Below are 13,323 nucleotides of genomic sequence, written 5' to 3' on the forward strand. Positions count from 1 at the left end.
GCGAGCTGCTTGCCTTCGCCAGGCAGGCAGGCAGGTGCTCGACGGCGGCACCAGCGCACGCCACGCAGCTGCCCGTCGCCCTGCTTCCTCCTCTCGCCGCCCTGCTGGCCTGGACGAACTCCACGTCGCCCCCCGAACCCCGTGGACACACTCATTCGCCCCCAGCTCCTCTCCCTCGCTCTCCCGCACCATGGCCGACGCCACCGCAGCCGCACCGTCTCCGTAGTCACGCTCTCCGTCGTCCCCGCGCCGCGCCACCGTGTCCAGGAGCTCCGCCGCCCTCCTCTCCTTCGAGCTAGCTGAGCCCCGAGCGCGCGCGTGCCCCGAAGCCACTGCACCGACCTCGTCCGATCCGCTATCGCCGGAGATCCCCTTCGCCGTCGTTGCCGCACCAGCTCGTCCCCGACCGCGCCGTCTGCTTCTTCGAGACCTCCGTGAGCCCATTTACCTCCTCCCCTTTCCTCTCTTGCTCTCGTGCACCACAGCGAGCGCATGAAGCTTCACCGCACGCACCGCCACCGAGCTCGTCGCCGACGTGTCTCCGGCCAACCACCGGCCACACCACCGTGTCCAACGCACTCACCGCACCCGCAGGAACCCGTAGCACCACTCCACGAGCCTCGCCGTGTCCCGTAGGCTCGAGTTCGACCTCACCCGAACTCCGGCAACGTTTCCGGCCACCCCGAGCTCAACCACCACCACCAAGAGGTGCGGCTTGCTCCCAGCTACCCGTAGATGCCCTCCGCCGCTCATTTAGTCGCCAGAATGCACAAAAGCACTCTCGCCGCCGCATTCCGCCTCGCCAGCGGCTAAATGCCGGCGAGTTGACCCCGCTGACCCCTCATTTGACCACGGGTGGGCCCAGTTTGACCCCCCTGGGTCAATGACAGGTGGGGCCTAGCCCTGTTAACTAATTAGGATTAGTATTAACTAATAATTAGTTAAACTAATTACACTGACACACGGGACCCACTAGTCAGGTTTGACCTGGACTGTTCGGTTGACCACTGACGTCATCCTGACGCAATGCTGTCGCAGTAAGTTATTTACGGGAATTATTATTACACAGGAAATTCCAGAAAATAACCCAAACTTCAAAAAATCATAGAAATTAATCTGTAGCTCCAAATGCAAAGTGTTATAAATGAAAAATGATCAGAAAAATCCAATCTATCCATCTGTAGTGGTTTCATGCATGTTTAAGCAAGCTAACCTGCTGTTTATTGCAGAGAAAGATAAAGCACTTTAAAGGGCCATTAATGAGTTTGAAACTTGAATCTTTGGTTCAAAATAGTTCAAACCCATCTGGTCTTGGTTGCATTAGCCCAACACACTCATATTGCCATGTTTCATGCATGCATCATATTGTTGCATATTGTTTGGTGATGATTGTGTATCGATGCTCTCTGCGGCAGGTCCTGTCCCTGAGGAGTATCATGATTACCCCAACGAAGAACAATACCAGTGCACCGACCCATCAGGCAAGCAACCAACCATTTGATCATATCGATACAATCCCATGTTCTCGCTCCTGCTCTCTTTTACTGCATTAAGACAACGCGTTTCAAACTGCTGTGTGTTGCGGTAGTTGAACCCATTTCCTCTGCATGACCTGTCATTGCCACAGTAACTAGATGAAACCCACTAGCATGTGTAGGAGTTGATTGAGCCATGTGTGTGTGTTGTTCCTACCTTGCTATGCCTGCTATGCTTAGAGTCGTGTCAGGTCTGGTTCATCTGGGTGATGGGCAAGAGTGAAATGTTCGTGTCAGTATGGGGGTGATGCGTTGAACACGATTTGGTAAAGGTATCGATGAGAGGCCATGTAGGAGTACATGGTGGGTTGTTTCATTGAAGCCGTCCTTAAGCACTGAGATCTGTATGTGTGATTTAAGAATCAGCTACTACCATGCATTGGCCCAAAACCAATGGACCCTCTCGGCTTCTTATTCACCCTAGTTCTCTGTCCAGGAGTTGCAAGTAGTTTCTGGTGTTTGTAGCTTACTGGAGGCCGTGGACAGCGCTGACCGTAGGGGTGGGCTGTGATGCGGTAGGTACGTGGCCGGGTATACCGGGCACCCGTTAGGTGTCTCGGAACCCTGTTCACATTGTTTGGGGCTGTGAGCAAAACCCCGGCCGGATCTCCTCACGGATGGAACCCGAATAGGCGATAAACCTGGACTAGAGACTTAGGTGTTTAGGTAGGTCGTGGCCGACACCCACGTTGGGCTTCCGCTTGAAGGTTGCCGAGTACATGTCATGTAAACGGCGGTAAATGGTGAGAGCGTGTATGAAGAAGTACACCCCTGCAGGATTAACATAATCTATTCGAATAGCCGCGTCTGCGGTAAAGTACTACTTGGTTGCCTATACAGTTCATAGACAAGTAAACTGGAAACTACTAAAAGCCTCAAGATAAGCGTGAGTGCCGAGGATGGCTCTTCCGTAGGAAGACGGAGGTGGATCCTCGGTAGTGTATTGAAGTGGTGAGTAGTGGACTCGTGTGCGCAAAACTATTTCAAGTTGGAGTCTCGTAGGATAGCTTAGCCAAGAGTCAAAGCTGGCTTGCTGCAATAACTCCACCAACCCTTCTTGATAATGTGCATGTATGTAGGATCTAATGTAAGTCTTGCTGAGTACCTTTGTACTCATGTTGCTTTAATTTACATTTTTCAGAAGAAGCTACAAACCCTTCTGACGGGTTCTTCATAGACGTTGACATCGATGAGTAGACTGAGGCCCAGGTGGTGACCCTGAGCTTGTGAAGGACCATGTAGTATAGCTAGGCTTACCCAAGCCTCTTTTATTTTACTAGTTGTCTGTACTTAGACAAGACACTTCTGCTGTTGGCTTGTATGCTTGTATGACTTGAATGTGGGTCGTGTGACCTGTACTTGTGTGTATGCTATGTATGGCTCTCTGAGCCTTTAAATAAAGTACTTGTGTTGTAGAGTCATGTTGTGATGCCTTGTTGTATTTGCACATATCGAGCATATTGTGTGTATGATTGAAATGCTTGGTATGTGTGGGATCTGACTATCTAGTTGTTTATCTTTAGTAGCCTCTCTTACCGGGAAATGTCTCCTAGTGCTTCCACTAGGCCATGGTAGCTTGCTACTGCTCCGGAACACTTAGGCTGGCCGGCATGTGTCCTTCTTCGTTCCTGTGTCTGTCCCTTCGGGGAAATGTCACGCAATGAATACCGGAGTCCTGTTAGCCCGCTGCAGCCCGGTTTACCGGAGTCCTGCTAGCCCAGTGCTACAGCCCAGATTCACTTGCTGATGACCGACACGTTCGATGCTGGGTCATGCATGCTTGTCCCTGTAAGTCTGTGCCACTTTGGGTTTACGACTAGCCATGTCAGCCTGGGCTCCTTATCATATGGATGCTAGCGACACTATCATATACGTGTGCCAAAAGGCGCAAACGGTCCCGGGCAAAGGTAAGGCGACACCCTTGGGAATACCGTGCGTGAGGCCGCAAAGTGATATGAGGTGTTAAAGGCTAGATCGATGTGACATTGAGTCGGGGTCCTGACACTTTCCAACATGCTGAGCTTGCCAAAGGATAAAATGAAAAAGGAAAGGTGAAGATCACCGTGACACTTGCATAAAGTAGAGAATAGTAATAAAAGATAGGCCCTTCGCAGAGGGAAGCAGAGGTTGTCATGCGCATTTAGGGTTGATGCACAAAATCTTAATGCAAAAGAACGTCACTTTATATTGCCCCTTGCATGTGGACCTTTATTATGCAGTCTTTCGCTTTTATTACTTCCACAACAAGATCGTACACAGCTTATTTTCTCTGCACTAATAAGTCATGCATATTTAGAGAGCAATTTTTTATTGCTTGCACTGATGACAACTTACTTGAAGGATCTTACTCAATCCATAGGTAGATATGGTGGACTCTCATGGCAAAACTGCTTTAAGGGTATTTGGAAGCACAAGTTGTATTTCCACTTGGTCCTGAGAATTTGGCTAGCATGAGGGGGGAAAGGCAAGCTCAACACATTAGAGGATCCATGACAACATACTTTATCTCAGATGTAAGAAAACATAACTCATTATGTTGTCTTCCTTGTCCAACCTCAACTCTTTAGCATGTCATATTTTAATGAGTGCTCCCAATCATAAGAGATGTCAATGATAATGTATCTATATGTGAAACCTCTCTTTCCTTATTACTTCCTATTAATTGCAACGATGCCAAAGCTATATTTTCCAACTCCCAACAACTTTTACTCATCATACTCTTTTCTATGTGAAGTCATTACTCTCAATAAGATCAATATGAACTATTTGTTTCTTTTTGTTCTTTTTCTTCTTTCTATTCACCCAAGATCATGGCAAAATAATCAAGCCCTTGACTCAACACTAATCTTTATTATATAGATAGCTCACGGACTCGATTACATAGAGGGATCGTAAAGCAAAACTTAAAACTAGATCATGCCAAGACTTTATTCTACTAAATCAAGATACTACTAAAAGGATCGAACTAAACAAAACGGTAAAGATAGCAGTTGTGATGGTGATACGATACCAGGGCACCTCCCCCAAGCTTGGCAGTTGCCAAGGGGAGTGCCCATACCCATGTGATTATTTCTTGGGAGGTGGTGAAGTAGGAGTTGTTGCATTTTTCTTCTCTAGCTTACGCCTGAGGCTAAAATTTTCCTCCCTCAGATCCTCATTCTCGAGCTCAAGTTTCATTATCTTCTTGCATAGTGTTGCCTTGCTGTCTTGCAAAAAACGTTGTGGGATAGATTGGACCTTAGGGAGGCTTGACTTCTTGAAATCCACATGCATATCACCAGGTTGAGGCAGTGGGTCGTCCTCTTCATCAGAGCTTGTCTCCTCCTCCCTCTTTGGATCATAGTCTTCTTCTTCCTTCGTGGTCCAGCCATAGTGTTCCACATCCCCATATACTTTTGGATTTGCAATATAATCAGCTATGTAGCTCTCTCCCTCCGAATCTTGGGACAACATCTTGTTCAAATCTGCAGCAGAAACAGGTCGAAACGAAAATAGAGGATATTTGCATGATACGAGAGTCAAAACCTTCGGGAGAATATATAATGAATTTTTACCGACCAAAATACGTAACATACAAGAAAACGGAGTCTGAAGGGCACTCGAGGTGCTCATGAGGTAGGGGGGCGCACCCAGGGGGGTAGGGCGCGCCCTCCACCCTCGTGGAGGCCTCGTGTCCTTCCCGGACTGCCACTTATTTTTCTATTTTTCCAAATATTCCAAAATGGAGAAATATTGCCTTAAAAATTGTTTTGGAGTCGGTTTACTTACCGTACCGCGTACCTATTCCTTTTCGGAGTCTGAAACGGTATGGAAAGTGTCCCTTATGTATTCCTCCGGGGTTATGGTTTCAATAATATTGGTTTCAACATTTATGGGGTTACCTGAGATATAATGTTTGATTCTTTGACCGTTTACCACCTTCGGATTTGTGCCTTCAAAGTTGTTGATTTTTATGGCACCGGAAAGATAGACCTCCTCGATAACGTAGGGACCTTCCCATTTAGAGAGAAGTTTTCCTGCAAAAAATCTTAAACGAAAGTTGTATAGCAATACATAATCACCTACATTAAACTCACGCTTTTGTATTCTTTTGTCATGCCATCTTTTAACTTTTTCTTTAAACAACTTGGCATTTCCATAAGCTTTGGTTCTTCATTCATCAAGTGAACTAATATCAAATAACCTCTTCTCACCGGCAAGTTTGAAATCATAGTTGATCTCTTTAATAGCCCAATATGCCTTATGTTCTAGTTCGAGAGGTAAGTGACATGCTTTTCCATAGACAATTTTATACGGAGACATACCCATAGGATTTTTATATGCAGTTCTACAGGCCCATAATGCATCATCAAGTTTCTTGGACCAATTCTTTCTAGACCTATTAACAGTCTTTTGCAAAATTAATTTGAGCTCTCTATTGCTCAATTCTACTTGACCACTAGACTGTGGGTGATATGGAGATGCAATTCTATGATTAACGTCATATTTAGCAAACATTTTACGGAAAGCACCATCAATAAAGTGTGAACCACCATCATTCATTAAATATCTAGGGACTCCGAACCTCGGAAAAATAACTTCCTTAAGCATTTTAATAGAAGTGTTATGAGCAGCACTACTAGTTGGAATAGCTTCTACCCACTTAGTAACATAATCAACATCAACTAAAATATGTGTATATCCATTAGAGGCAGGAAAAGGTCCCATATAATCAAAGCCCCAAACATCAAATGGTTCAATAACAAGTGAATAATTCATAGGCATTTCTTGACGTCTATTGATATTACCAATTCTTTGACATTCATCGCAAGACAACACAAACTTACGGGCATTCTTGAAGAGAGTAGGCTAATAAAAACCGGATTGCAATACCGTATGTGCAGTTCTATCTCCAGCGTGATGTCCTCCATAAGCTTCAGAGTGACACTTGCGTAGGATCTGTTCCTGTTCATGCTCAGGTACACAACGTCTAATTACACCATCTACTCCTTTATAAAGAGGTGGGTCATCCCAAAAGTAATGTCGCAAATCATAGAAAAACTTTTTCTTTTGTTGGTATGTGAAGCTAGGTGGTATAAATTTAGCGACAATATAATTAGCATAATCAGCATACCATGGAGTGCTACGAGAAGTGCTTATGACATTTAATTGCTCATCAGGGAAGCTATCATCACTAGGTAGTGGGTCATCAAGAACATTGTCTAACCTAGATAAGTTATCTTCAACGGGGTTCTCAGCTCCTTTTCTATCAACAATATGCAAATCAAATTCTTGCAGCAAGAGAACCCATCTAATAAGTCTAGGCTTTGCGTCTTTCTTTTCCATAAGATATTTAATAGCAGCATGATCAGTGTGAATAGTTACTTTAGAGTCTACAATATAGGGTCTAAATTTATCACAAGCAAATACAACTGCTAAAAGTTCCTTTTCGGTAGTAGCATAATTTCTTTGAGCATTGTCTAGAGTCTTACTAGCATAATGAATAACATTTAATTTCTTATCAACTCTTTGCCCTAGAACAGCACCTACATCATAATCACTAGCATCACACATAATTTCAAAGGGTAAATTCCAATCAGGTGGCTGAACAACAGGTGCAGAGACTAATGCTTTCTTAAGTATTTCAAATGCTTCTACACAATCATCATCAAAGACAAATGGTACATCTTTTTGTAATAAGTTAGTCAGAGGTCGAGAAATTTTTGAGAAGTCCTTAATGAACCTCCTATAAAATCCAGCGTGACCAAGGAAACTTCTTATACCTTTGATGTCCTTGGGACATGGCATCTTTTCAATAGCATTAACTTTGGCTTTATCAACTTCAATACCTCTTTCAGAAACTTTGTGCCCCAAGACAATACCTTCATTAACCATAAAGTGGCACTTTTTCCAATTCAAGACAAGATTAGTTTCTTCACATCTCTGCAAAACTTGATCAAGATTGCTCAAGCAATCATCAAAAGAGGAACCATGGACGGAAAAATCGTCCATGAAAACCTCACAATTTTTTTCACAAAAGTCAGAGAATATAGCCATCATGCATCTTTGAAAGGTAGCAGGTGCATTACATAAACAAAAAGGCATACGTCTATAAGCAAAAGTACCAAAAGGGCATGTAAAAGTAGTCTTTGATTGATCTTTAGCCGACACAGGTATTTGAGAGAAACCAGAATAACCATCTAGAAAGCAATAATGTGTATGTTTGCATAATCTTTCTAGCATTTGATCGATAAAAGGTAAGGGGTAATGATCTTTCTTAGTAGCTTTATTTAATTTGCGAAAATCAATTACCATCCTATAGCCTGTGATAATTCTTTGCGGGATCAATTCATCTTTATCATTAGGGACAACAGTAATACCTCCCTTCTTAGGGACACAATGGACAAAACTTACCCACTGACTATTAGCAATGGCATAAATTATACCTGCCTCCAGAAGCTTGAGTATTTCTTTTATTACCACTTCTTTCATTTTAGGATTCAGACATCATTGAGGATCACGAACTGGTTTGGCATCCGCTTCCAAATTTATTTTATGTTGACATAGCGTGGGACTAATGCCCTTAAGATCATCAAGAGTATATCCAATAGCAGCACAGTGCTTCTTCAGAGTTTTCAATAATCTTTCCTCTTCATGCTCTGAAAGGTTAGCACTAATAATAACAGGATATATTTTCTTTTCATCAAGATAAGCATATTTAAGATTATCAGGCAACGGTTTAAGCTCAGACATGGGATCACCCTTGGGTGGAGGAGGATCCCCTAGGATTTGAATAGGCAAATTGTGTTGCAGAATAGGTTCCTATTTAAAGAATACTTCATCTATTTCCCTTCTTTCATTCATGAACATATCATTTTCATGGTCTAGCAAATATTGTTCCAAAGGATCACTAGGAGGTACAGCAATAGAAGCAAGACCAATAATTTCATCCTTACTAGGCGATTCTTCCTCACGATGTTGTTTACTAAATTTAGAGAAATTAAACTCATGAACCATATTATCCAAGCCAATAGTAACAACATTCTTTTCGCAGTCTATCTTAGCATTAACAGTACTCAAGAAGGGTCTACCAAATATAATGGGACAAAAGCTATCTTGTGGGGAACTGAGAACAAGAAAATCAGCAGGATATTTAGTTTTCCCACACAAGACTTCAACATCTCTAACAATTCCTACTGGTGAAATAGTATCTCTCACTACTAGGGAAAAGCCTATACACAGAATCTTAGCAGCAGCGCGGCTCAAAAAGGAGCGCTGCTGCTAATTAGTAGTAGCGAGTGTGCGGGAAACTCGCTGCTGATACGTTTTTAGCAGTAGCGCGCTCTGTGTAAACCGCGCTGCTACAAATATCCACCGGCGGTATTCACCGAGCTCCATTTTGCAGTAGCGCCGTGGCCCGAACCGCGCTACTGCTACGGATGTAGTAGTAGCGCGCTTTTACTGGGATCGCTGCTGCTACATTTCAAATTGGCAAAAAAATTTGTCACTGTTAGCAGTAGCGCCGTTGCCCAAAGCGCGTTGCTACTAATTCTTTAGCAGCAGCGTGTTTCTTCACCCATGCTACTACTCACCCGCACCAACCCACCACCTTTCCCCACCCGTGCCTCCCCTCCCCCTCCTCTCTTCCCTTCCCCCTACCTCCCCCACATGCTCCCACTCTCACTCTTCTTCTTCCTCAATACTTCTCCCCCATTACTCTTTCTCTTCTATCCACCTTTCTCCCTGTTCATTACTCCTACCTAACTACATCACCTCCATTAATGCATCTCCTTTCTCTTTTTCCTTTCCCCTCCACTAGTTGAAGTTGTCTCCTCCCAAATTAGCTAGCTAGGTAGATGTAGCATTTAGTTAAGTGACCTATTTGCCTCCTAACTAGATCTATCTTTGTCAAGAAGAGCTTTGTGCACTTTTGATCTCCCTACAACATCATCTCCACCGTGTGCTCGATCTCGATCGAGATAGAGGTGATGAAAATTTCATGCTTTTGCAAAATGAAAATATGTTAATGTGTGTGTGATATGTTTGAGGAAATTGTGTGTGTGGCACGCCAAATTGTGCTTTTGAGTTGCCTATGTTTTGCTGAAATGTCGATTTACTTCCGTTTCGGCGAATTCCGGGCAAACTCTAGATCCATATATGTCCTATTTTTAGGGAAGGTCATGCCAAATTTTTGTATGACTTTGATGCATGCATGCATTTTTATAATCAATTTGTTTATTATTACCGTGCAGAGTTGACGATGGTCAGTGGAACGATGGTGGACAGGTGGTTGCGGTCAGCGGTGCAGGACATGAAAGAAAATAACCGGACAGAGGTTTTATGTCCGTGTCGAAAATGCAAAGGAATAGTTTGGCTCGACCCCCATGACGATAGTCGTGTCGAAGCGCACCTGCTCATGACTGGTTTCATGGATGGCTATACGTGGTGGATAATTGAAGATGAGGATGACGATGTTGAGGATGCCGACGGGCAGGCAATGATGACACCGGGCAAGATGAAGAGATGATCGATAATGGCGGCGGGGAAGAGGCCGGACATGGCGGCGGAGAAGGCGCCAGACATGGCGGAGGAGAAGGGGCCGAACATGGCGGCGGAGAGAACGACATGGACTCCACGCAGCAGAGTTCGTCGGTACTAAGTTCAATCGTGCGGGACCCTCATGTTCAAGCATTGCTTCGCAAGGAGACGAGTACTGAGAGAGCTACTTCTAGAGAGGAGGCTAAGCTGGAGCAACTGGTAGTAGACTCGAACACTCCATTGTATGATGGTTGCAATCCTGAGGTGATCCGCTTGAGTTTCACGCTCCAACTCCTGAAGGCGAAGGCTAAAAACAAATGGACCGACACTAGCCTCGATGAGCATCTCAAGTACCTAAAGGATGTTCTTCCCGCGGGTAATCTATGTCCTACTAGTGTTGATGAGGCCAAGAAGATCGTGTGCCCTCTTGATCTGCCACACGTTAGATACCATGCATGCATCAACGATTGCATAATTTATCGGAAGGAGCACGCGGAAAAAACAAGCTGTCCGGTGTGCAATGCTTCTCGATACAAGAAGGCCGGGAAGAAATGTCCCCAGAAAGTTGTATGGTACTTACCGATCACTCCCCGTCTCCAGAGGTATTTTGTAGATCCCAAGGAAGCAAAGCTAACGCGTTGGCACGCGGAGAGGAAGAAGCCCGACGATGGAGATGATCCGAAGCTGAGACACGTGAAGGATGGAAGCCAGTGGAGAGCGTTGAACAGCTTCTATCGGTATTTTGAATGTGATGCAAGGAACATCGTGCTCGGCGCGTGTACCGATGGCATGAATCCATTTGGCAACCAGAACATCAACCATAGCACATGGCCCGTGTTTGTATGGATGTACAACCTCCCCCCTGGTTGTGCATGAAATCGAAGTACATTCACATGAGCATGCTTATTCAAGGGCCGAAACAACCAGGAAATAATATTAATTTGTATCTGGGACTACTTCAAGAGGAGTTAGACACGTTATGGAAAACACCGGCCAAGACATGGGACGCCAGCAAAGGTGAGTATTTCAACATGACAGCCGCGCTGATCATGAAAGTGTAGGACTATCTCGGTTACGGATATGTGGCAGGCCAGGTGTGCCATGGATATTGCGGATGCACGCGGTGCATGGATGATCTCAGCAGCTAACGTCAAGGAAAGATGGCGGGTATGGGAAAATCGTGTACATGGGGCATCGAAGATGGCTTGAACAGGACGACCCGTGGAGAAACCGTGGAGATCTATTCAATGGTCACGCTGAGCATCGAGGACCTCCATGTAAGCGGAGCGGTGCCGAAATCGATGAGCTGTTGAAAAACTGGAAGGAGTGCCTCGCGCCGGGAAAGACGATGAGAAAGGCACTGGAGCCGCTGCTGAAGGTATGGAAGACGAGGTCTGCGTTCTGGGACTTGGAGTACTGGCACAAACTCGATACACCTCATTGCCTTGATCAAATGCATATCTGTAAGAATGTCCTTGAGAGCTTGCTCGCAACACTGATGAACATGCCGGATAAGACCAAGGATGGGCCGAAGGCAAGAAAAGACTTGCAAGATTTGAAAATTAGGGAAGATCTGCACATGCCGCCCAATAAAATGTCAGACGAGACAGGGGCGGAGACAGAGGCACGGGAGAAGAAGGGCAAGAAAATAAAGAAAGAGGATTATTGCCCCCCTTCTTGCTTCACCTTAAGTCAGGCTGAGATCAATGCCTTCTTTAAGTGCCTTACCGGAGTCGAAGTTAGTTCCGGTTACTGCGGCAAGATAAGCAGATATCTAGACACGGACAAGAAAAGGTTCAGCGGGATGAAGTCTCATGACTGTCATGTGATGATGACGCAGATACTACCTGTTGCCCTTAGAGGGATAATGGACAAGCACGTCCGTGACACGCTTATTGGTCTCTGCAACTTTTTCGACGTCATCTCTCGAAAGTCGATCAGTGTGAAGTAGCTCCAAAGGCTACAGGAAGAGATCGTTGTGATACTGAATGAGCTTGAGATGTACTTCCCGCCCGCGTTCTTTGACGTGATGGTGCATCTATGTGTCCATATTGTGGATGACATAATAGACCTGGGGCCATCATTCCTGCACAACATGATGCCATTTGAGAGGATGAATGGGATCATCAAAGGATTCGTTCGTAACATGTCCCGTCCGGATGGAAGCATCGTCCAGGGCTATTTGGCACAAGAGTGCATCTCTTTCTGTGAGAATTTTCTATATGGCGCAGGCCAGCCGCCTGGTGTTAGTGTTGTTTGCCCGTTAACAAGCACGATGGGAGGCTCGAAGGAGATGGTCACTGCAACGGTCGCAGGGAACTGCACGTGGCATACTCAGATCGACGCAACGACTTTGATAGAGCAAACTTGGTAGTGCTACAACACCTAGACGAGGTAGATCCTTTCGTCGCACTGCACAAAGACATTATCGCAAAGAAGTATCGTGACCGGGGGGTATGCAGGACGGACGCGAAGTTACTAGAGAGCACAACTCCACTTTCCTGCATTGGTTCAAAGAGCATATTATTGCTAATCCGCCGGAGGAGGGCTCTAAGGACGGATTGCTCATATATGCCTTAGCACATGGCCCCTCGCCCAACCTCGTAACCTATCAGGCATATGATATCAACGGATACACGTTCTACACGGAGGCCAAAGATATGGACAGTGATGATCAGAACTCAGGGGTGACGATAGAATGCATGACCGACAGCGACAACGGTGCAACTGAACGATTTTATGGAAGGGTCGAGGAGATCTGGGAGCTTGACTACCCTGGACTGCACAACACGACGATGTTCCGTGTCAGATGGGCTAAGAATGTCGAAAGAGAAAGCCGGATTTTCACTACCATGACTATACCCGATGCCAAGAGCGCTACCGTGAACGCTATCGCAAAAAATGAGCCATGGGTACATGCTAAGCACGTGACACAATGCTTCTTCATAACTGACCCGCGCAATCCCAGCCGTGTTGTCCTGAGGAGAGGCAAAAGGAACATCATTGGAATGGATGGAGTCGCCAACTAGGAAGACTATGGTCAGTACGGCAACCCAATGAGGGAAGATGACGATGATGATGAAGTATATGTCAAAAGAAGAATCAATACTACATTACCTAAGAAAAATCGTACTCCATGGAAAAGGCAAAGTCACAATGAGGGGATCAATTATTCTTCGATGAACAAGAAGGGAAAGAAGCTGACTCAAAAACGAAAATGTCAGCACTGAGGAAACTTATGTTATCGGTCAAATGATGTAATATATATATA

Source organism: Triticum dicoccoides, chromosome 1B (assembly GCF_002162155.2).
Source record: "Triticum dicoccoides isolate Atlit2015 ecotype Zavitan chromosome 1B, WEW_v2.0, whole genome shotgun sequence".
In the NCBI taxonomy this organism is placed as follows: Eukaryota; Viridiplantae; Streptophyta; class Magnoliopsida; order Poales; family Poaceae; genus Triticum; species Triticum dicoccoides.